The 8,786-nt window shown below is 48.7% G+C and overlaps 1 protein-coding gene across 1 annotated transcript in view; it reads right to left on the reverse strand.

Annotated features, from left to right (window-relative positions):
• LOC142246671 (DNA repair endonuclease XPF-like) overlaps nucleotides 1-8,332 on the reverse strand; it is a 152,757-nt gene extending 144,425 nt beyond the window's left edge. The window contains exon 1 of the mRNA XM_075319736.1: nucleotides 8,005-8,332. The gene's annotated coding sequence lies outside the window, so the exon portion shown is untranslated. The remainder of the gene's footprint in view (nucleotides 1-8,004) is intronic.
• Nucleotides 8,333-8,786: the final 454 nt, after the last annotated feature.

The raw sequence follows: 8,786 nt of genomic DNA on the forward strand, positions 1-8,786 counted from the left end.
TTCCTCTGCCACTACCCCGTCTATAGCTCCTCCCTCTGCCCCTACCCCGTCTATAGCTCCTCCCTCTGTCCCTACCCCGTCTATAGCTCCTCCCTCTGCCCCTACCCAGTCTATAGCTCCTCCCTCTGCCCCTACCCAGTCTATAGCGCCTTCCTCTGCCTCTACCCAGTCTATAGCGCCTTCCTCTGCCTCTACCCAGTCTATAGCGCCTTCCTCTGCCTCTACCCAGTCTATAGCGCCTTCCTCTGCCTCTACCCAGTCTATAGCGCCTTCCTCTGCCTCTACCCAGTCTATAGCGCCTTCCTCTGCCTCTACCCAGTCTATAGCGCCTTCCTCTGCCTCTACCCAGTCTATAGCGTCTTCCTCTGCCACTACCCCGTCTATAGCACCTTCCTTTGCCTCTACCTTGTCTATAGCGCCTTCCTCTGCCACTACCCCGTCTATAGCGCCTTCCTCTGCCACTACCTTGTCTATAGCTCCTTCCTCTGCCTCTACCCTGTCTATAGCTCCTTCCTCTAACTCTACCCTGTCTATAGCTCCTTCCTCTGCCTCTACCCTGTCTATAGCTCCTTCCTCTGCCACTAGCTCTGCCCTGTCTATAGCTCTTTCCTCTGACACTCGCTCTACCGTGTCTATAGCTCCTTCCTCTGCCACTACCTTGTCTATAGCTCCTTCCTCTGCCTCTACCCTGTCTATAGCTCCTTCCTCTGCCACTAGCTCTGCCCTGTCTATAGCTCTTTCCTCTGACACTCGCTCTACCGTGTCTATAGCTCTTTCCTCTGACACTAGCTCTACCCTGTCTATAGCTCCTCCAATCATCATAGAATCCCATCAGTAACTACTGCCATCTCCTATCTCATGTGTATGTATCCCCTATCCGTGGGATAGGACACAACTCCCCAATCACTGGGGGTCCCATCATTCCAAGAGCAGGGGCTTGAGAGTGGAGGCAGATCCTGCACACCGATGCTCCATCCATTATGGGAGGTCTGAGCACCAGCTGAGTGCTACACAATCTCTGGGGGTCCCACAAACGCATATGATCCATCTACAGTGCTTGGGATCAGTGGGGGTCCCAGTAGATGGAAAGTTATCCCTATAAGTTCCCAAGTCCTATATATAATAAAAACAACCCTTTTATGCTACAGTCTTCTTTTTCCCTGGAAATTCTGCCTGTGCTATAATCCTTATATCGCCTATGCACAGTACATTGGGCCATTATTATCTTTCCTTGCAAAAGCCACACAAATTATTCATTTCCAACAGATTATTACTCTTTATACTACTTCAAAGTGGAACATTAATCCCTTTGTGAACAGCAGCCAGATCCGTACTTGTCTGCAACCTTTCATTCTTGGTCACTAATGCTCGGTGGACTGGAGGGAAGAAAAATCCACCATCTGGAAGAAGCTGCAAAGAGCAGCCAAAGTGGCCCAAATAAGCCAGATAAACCCGGGGAGGACTGGCACCGAGTCAGCAGGTCCCAATGTAATGTGCTCATATTGTACACATGGCTGAACACCGCCAACACAACAGCGCCCGGTGATCAAAAGGCTTTCTTCATTAACCCCGCCGTCGCTTTACAGCTAATGAAGATTCATTGCGTCATTTAGAAAATTATGTAACTGGATCCGTGCTCTCTCCAGTCCAGCTGGATCCGTGCTCTCTCCAGTCCAGCTGGATCCATGCTCTCTCCAGTCCAGCTGGATCCGTGCTCTCTCCAGTCCAGCTGGATCCGTGCTCTCTCCAGTCCAGCTGGATCCATGCTCTCTCCAGTCCAGCTGGATCCAAGACTGAAGGATTCCAGAAAAAAGCCTCTTCTGTGATAAGTATAGGTGAAATCGTCTTATAATGGTTCATTCAGGGCTTGAAGGAAAGAATGTCGCTGACTTTGCATATACTGTATATTTTGGAACTAGAACATAGGGAATTGGTAAAGGAGCCGACTAAATCAGCGGTAATGTGGATTTATAGACATTCATCAGGAGAGGTCCAATGTATAGAAAACAGATTTTTCTACTAATCTCTACAAAAACAGAATACCGTACATATTATAGATATTTTGTTTTGTGGGGGAAGTAAAGCAATAACCAGTATGGCCACTAGCAATCCTATAGGAAGCCATGCTAAATATCAAAAGGTCACGTTGTGCCGATTCCCGTGAAGTCTCTTATTTAAAGGGAAAACTTATTTATCTATTTATTTATCTATTTATCTTATTTAAAAGGAAAACTTCCTTTTTCCCTGCTGCAGTTTGTTTTACCAAAACAAACTGTGCTTTACTCACCCTACCCGGGTCCAGCATTTCAGCTGCTTTATCCTGTCTGTTAGGGCTGACATCACGTCTGCAGCCAATCAGTGAGCGCAGCTTCTGCTGCCATCTACTAGCGGTAGAGCCACTGATTGGCTGCAGAGGTGACACCGGCAGTAGCGATGGAGACTCAGCGCTAGACCAATGGAGGGTGAATAAAGCTCAAATTATTTTTGAAAAAAAAACTGCAGCCAATCAAATGGGGGTTTTCGGAACTAGAAAACCCCTTTAAGTGACTAAATCTGAAGTGACTGAAAGGCTTAAAGGGAATGTGTCACCAGGTTTTTGCTCCCTCATTTGAGAGCAGCATAATGTAGAGAAAGGGACCCTGATTCCAGTGATGTGTCACTTACTGAGCTGTTTGCTGTCATTTTGATAAAATCAACGTTTCTCTGTTTCAGATCTAGCAGATAGACCTCTGTCACACGTCCGTATGTGTATGTTCAGTGTGTGCTGTCAGTGTGCTATACATGTGACAACCGCATAGCACACAGACAGCATGAACTTCTATACTCACCTGTCCCTGGCACTGCTGTCTCCGGCACTTCTGCTGCTTCCAGGTCTGCAGTGCAGTGAATATTCATGAGAATAATGAGCAGGCCCAGAAGCAAGCGACAGCAGCACCGAAGACAGCAGCACTGGAGACAGACAAGTATAGAAAATAATTTCAAAGACGTGTTTTCTCCGGTACAAGTCACACTGCTGTCACAGGGATCAATCAGTGTGCGGGCTGTGTCTGTGACTCCCGTGCTGCCGAAGAAAAACGGACATGTCTCTGTGTGGAGCACACAGACATGCGTACGCTCCACGCGGGAACATGGTCTTTGTGAAAACTCGAACATGTGCGCAGACACATTGATTTTAATGGGTCTACAGATGTGTCAGTGTCTCCAATGCGTGTGAAAACGGACATCATACATACCAGAAACACAGACGTGTGAAGGGGGCCTGATACAGAGCTCATGAATATGCTGGACTACCTGCAGCACACCAAGTAGTCCTCTAATGACAAAATCACTGATTAACCAGTAGCAGATTATCAAAACCACACTAAGAAGCCCAGTAAGTGACACATCGCTGGAATCAGGATCACTGCCCCTATGTTATGCTGCTCTCAGATTAGGTGGCAAAAATTTGGTGGCAGATTCCCTTTAATGGTTTCGTTTATTGGACGGAGCAAGCAACAATCCATCAACATAAATGCTGGCTTGCTTAAAATGATTTGGCTGCTGAAACGTTGAAGATTTGCTGCACATTTAGCTTTACGATCGAAAATTGTGAAATCAGCATTGAAATCGGTAGCGTAAAGTAATATGCCTATGGATTTTAATTCCACGGTGAAGGTCAATTTCCACAGTGGATTTTCTCCGCAGCATATGGTTGAGAATTTGTAAAACGTAAGAAAAGGTTTAGAGAAATTATACATTTTATGGTCACGTACAGTATTCATGTTGTGACCCTGTCCCCACAGTCAGCTTTGCCAGTCCTGACCAAATCTGACATGTACTTTACATGTTAAAAATGAAGTAAACCAATTCTGTAGTGGCCGCGCTCCCCGTAGTAATGATTTTAAAAACTCTTGTCCTCAAATGGAATTTATTACTCAAACATACGGAAATAAAAAACGGATACTTTTTATTATATACCCTGCAGGGAATCACCTTACTTCATGTACTTTACATGGTAATAACTGAACTGTAGTGTCCTGGTGATTGTGAGATTGGCGTTTTCGTTACACATTGCATTTTAGGTTAGTCGTAATTTAAAGTCAATAAGTTATGTATATTTATGAAAGGTTTATACCAATACTATATACCAATACTATATTTTCTCACTTTTTGCTATTTATATATTTTTTATTTATTTAAATTTTAATAATTACATTTATTTTATTTTTTTTTGGGGGGGGGGGGGTTTACTTAATTTTCTTTTTTCCTTGAGAAGACCTGTGATATATTGTAATAATTGATAGATATGACAAGCTCCTAAGAACCCAAACCTGTGAACAAGCTTCACAGGAGTACAAGGATGGCGGTGATGGGCGTCTTTAGTAAGCCTATTGTTTCCATGGCAAACCAATGGTGCCCTGCACTGCAAGGGTTAAGATGATGGGGGTTATACATCACTGTTATAGATTGATAGTGATTATACAGCAACATTTGGAGGAATCTCTGTATAACACATTCGGCACATGCCCTCGTCTTTCGAACAGCTTAAAACATCTGTATCAGTCATAGTGGGGTAGGTCAGTACTGTGGTGGTCTGTCCTCAGGGTAGGTCATCAATATCAGATTGGTGGGGTGCGACAGCTGGCACTCCCACCGGTGAGCTGTGCATGGCTACAACAGGATGTGATCAGTCTATTAACAGTATAATGGCCGCGGCCGGGTACTGCACATTCACAGTTATATGAATGCATGGGAGTTGATCTGCAGTACCCAGCGGCAGACATTATAAAATTGATGGAGTTGCGCTATCTGCTCCAAAACAGATTGCATATGGTCGCCATCAGCACCGAGAGCAGCTGATGGGCAGTGCGGCTGGGGTCACACTCCCCCAACCGGATATTGATGATTATCTGAAGTATGGGCCATTAATCAGGGCTGTGGAGTCGGTAAGCCAAACCTGCGACTCCGACTCCTCAATTTCCCTTCCACCGACTCCGATTCCGACTCCCACATATATTGCTTATATTTAAGTGAAAAATTTATTGTAATACATTTTTATAGAAATAAAACAAAACTTTGCATAAATTAATAGTACAGATGACAAATATAAAGTTATAAAAATTGTAAATATGTCATTAGATAGCTTTACCTTGAATTTGCAATCTCAGGCTTTTCTTAGGTACAGCTCACTAAGGCTATGTGCGCACGCTGCGTTTTTTTGACGCTGCGTTTCTGCGTTTTTGGCCGCTAAAAACGTACAAAAACGCACATGCGTCGAAAAAACGCATGCGTTTTTACCGCGATTTGGTGCGTTTTTGATCTCTGTGTTTTGCTGCGTTTTTCCAATGCATTGCATGGGCAGAAAACGCAGAAAAACGCAGGAAAGAATTGACATGTCCATTTTTTTTTTCAAGCTCAAAAACGCAGCTTAAAAAAACAGTTGTGTGCGGACAGCAAAAATGAAAACTCATAGACTTTGCTGGGGAAGCAAAGTCATGCAGTTTTGAGGCCAAAAACGCACCCGAAAAACGTGCAAAAACGCCGCGAAAAACGCACTGTGTGCACATAGCCTAAATATTTCACATCAGATTGCTTCAGTCTATTAAGAGGGGAGGAGGGAGGGAGCTTGTTGTGTATCATACTCCAGGAACAAAGAAACTGATAACAGAGCAAAAAACTTGATGTTTTGGCTTCTATACCTATACAAGTCCTCATAGAAGTCCTCATCAATCCTGTTGCTGTATTTTCCCTGTATATTGTATATATATTGTATAGAAGCTATCCTCCCAAAAGTATGTAGTGCCCCTGAAGCCATCAGGGTGCTACAAGGTTCTGCATCCCCGCAAGGATGCAGGGCCTACCCCCCTAGGCCCCGGAATACCAGCGCTGGTAACATCAAAAACCCAGGTAATCCCAGTTTTTACCCAAACAATCTCCCATACCAATGGTGCAAAGCTAGGGTCGGACCGGAACTACGCGCCGACGGGGTACAGGACCCTAGGACAGGAAAGAGCTCCACGCTGACCTGTTAACACTCAGGTATCCAGCTACTACCAACCAGCAGTGAGTAAAGACCAGTTGCACTAAATCTCTGTGGACTACATTCTTCCTCCGGCTGTTATATCACCCATCCTCTGGGGCCCGGCCCTGCTTGCGGAGGGTCTACCATCCAGACTGAAATTAACACCAGCCCCAGTAGTGATATTCTGCAGCGGCGGCTCCACATATGTAGCAACAACACCGCAAGTGACGTCACGTATAAACATTAACCTAAATCCCATGTAAATATATCCCCCTTTTCAAAAAGCACCCAGAGCACGGAACCGGGCAACGGCCACCAAAGTGACATTCCCCAATTGCAAACCGCCCGGAACCGAATACTCCATAACCCTGGGCGACACACGTACATGAGCTCAAAGAAAAAAACAATATCAAGCATAGAGAGAGAACATACAGTATACTCGACTATTGATTTATGCAGTTTATTGAAAGTTTAATTGTAACTGCTCGTTACTAGATCAAGCATTGGGGTGAGCACTGGGGTGAGCATTGGGGTGCTCGATCTAGTAATAAGCAGGGCCGGGTATCGCGTGGTGCTCGGGTTAGGCTGTGTTCACATGTTGCTTTTTATGTAAATGAAAAGCTGCTTTTTACACTAACAGCAAAAGCTGCAAGATTCCAGAAATCTCACACACGTCTGCTTTTTTTACCTGTCTGAAATGGAAAACTGCTGCGTTTTTGAAAGAAGCAGCGTGTCAGTTATTTCAGCGGTTTTGCTGCTTTTTTCACTATTGAAAGCAATGACAGAAGTGCAAAAACACAACTGAGCGTTTTGCTGCTTTTGTGGTGAATGAATCTAACATTATTCCAACATGTTCTGTAGACAAAAGACACCAAGAAACGCAGCAAAAAAAAGCTGTAAAAAAATCCAGCAAAACCGGCTGTTTGGAAGCTGCTTTTTTTACTGTCAAAAGAGCAGGTGTGGCTGCAGGAAAAAAAGCAGCAAAAAAGCAACATGTGAACATAGCCTTACGATGAACCAGCTTCTATTTAGTGATTGGAACCACCACTGAAGCCGGGGACTGCCCCCAGGTGAATGCAGGTAGTCCTCGCTCAGCTGGAGAACTCCTGGGTTAGTTCCCTCTTCCATCTGTCTCTGCTCTGCTATACCTGACCAACTCGGTCCGATGTAGGAAAGACGGTCAGATGTAGCAGAGCAGACTGTCTCTGTTCTGCTACATCTGACCTTCCCTACCAGGCTCGCTTGCTATCATCCCCTCCCCCATGACACTCGCCGCCGGCCCCTCTCCCCCATGACACTCGCCGCCGGCCCCTCTCCCCCATGACACTCGCCGCCGGCCCCTCTCCCCCATGACACTCGCCGCCGGCCCCTCTCCCCCATGACACTCGCCGCCGGCCCCTCTCCCCCATGACACTCGCCGCCGGCCCCTCTCCCCCATGACACTCGCCGCCGGCCCCTCTCCCCCATGACACTCGCCGCCGGCCCCTCTCCCCCATGACACTCGCCGCCGGCCCCTCTCCCCCATGACACTCGCCGCCGGCCCCTCTCCCCCATGACACTCGCTGCCGGCCCCTCTCCCCCATGACACTCGCCGCCGGTCCCTCTCCCCCATGACACTCGCCGCCGGCCCCTCTCCCCCATGACACTCGCCGCCGGCCCCTCTCCCCCATGACACTCGCTGCCGGGCCCTCTCCCCCATGACACTCGCCGCCGGCCCCTCTCTCCCATGACACTCGCCGCCGGTCCCTCTCCCCCATGACACTCGCCGCCGGTCCCTCTCCCCCATGACACTCGCTGCCGGTCCCTCTCCCCCATGACACTCGCTGCCGGCCCCTCTCCCCCATGACACTCGCTGCCGGCCCCTCTCCCCCATGACACTCGCCGCCGGTCCCACCCCCATGACACTCGCTGCCGGCCCCTCTCCCCCATGACACTCGCTGCCGGTCCCTCTCCCCCATGACACTCGCCGCCGGTCCCGCCCCCGCTCTGCTTGCTCCTGTTACCTCCTCTGCAGGACCGGTATTCAGCACCAGGTTTCCCGGGTCACAATACAGCTTCAGGAAGTTCTGCAGGATCCTGTCAAGGCCGAGTCCACGGGCGGCGATCACCAGCCCGTCCTCATGGAACAGGTCCAGGAAGATCTGGTTCTCGTACTCCAGGAGGGGAGCCATGAGGACTCCTGCAGTGTGCGCTATAGAGGTGCTCAGGGGCTGCGCACTGTGACCGTCCAGCAGGCTGTGCAGCCTGTAGCACCATGTGTCAGCCGCTGGAGGGCAGCACTCGCTGTGGACCCTCCCCACACTCCTGTGTATGCTGCTGGGAGCCTCTAGAGTGGAGATGATTTTTCGAGGGGAAGACGTCACCGGAAGGGGCGGGGCCTCCTCAGTGCAGCGCAGACTGCAGAGCTGTGGGCGGGAAGCAGCGGTGCTCGGGCTGTGCAGAGCGGACGGAGCCTGACCCTGAGGTGGAGGAACAGTCCTCATTAGTGATAACGCGGAGGTGTCAGACTGGATTTTGGGGGCACAGAGCAGTGTCTCCTGTCAGTGCGGGGGGCTGCAGCTCGTGTATATGTCACAGGGCATGTACTGAGGCTGCAGCACCGTGCTGTGGAGGCTTCAATAAGGAAGGGCGCTTATGGGGGGGTTACACGGAGCAGGGGGTGATGCTGTGGAGGCTTTCATAAGGAATGTGGGGGTTACACTAGGCAGGAGGCGACGCTTCATGTTTGGGGGGGCTTACACTTGCAGGAGGCAATGTGGAACGTTTTAGGGGGACTTCCACTTGC

This window comes from Anomaloglossus baeobatrachus, chromosome 7, assembly GCF_048569485.1.
Source record: "Anomaloglossus baeobatrachus isolate aAnoBae1 chromosome 7, aAnoBae1.hap1, whole genome shotgun sequence".
In the NCBI taxonomy this organism is placed as follows: domain Eukaryota; kingdom Metazoa; phylum Chordata; class Amphibia; order Anura; family Aromobatidae; genus Anomaloglossus; species Anomaloglossus baeobatrachus.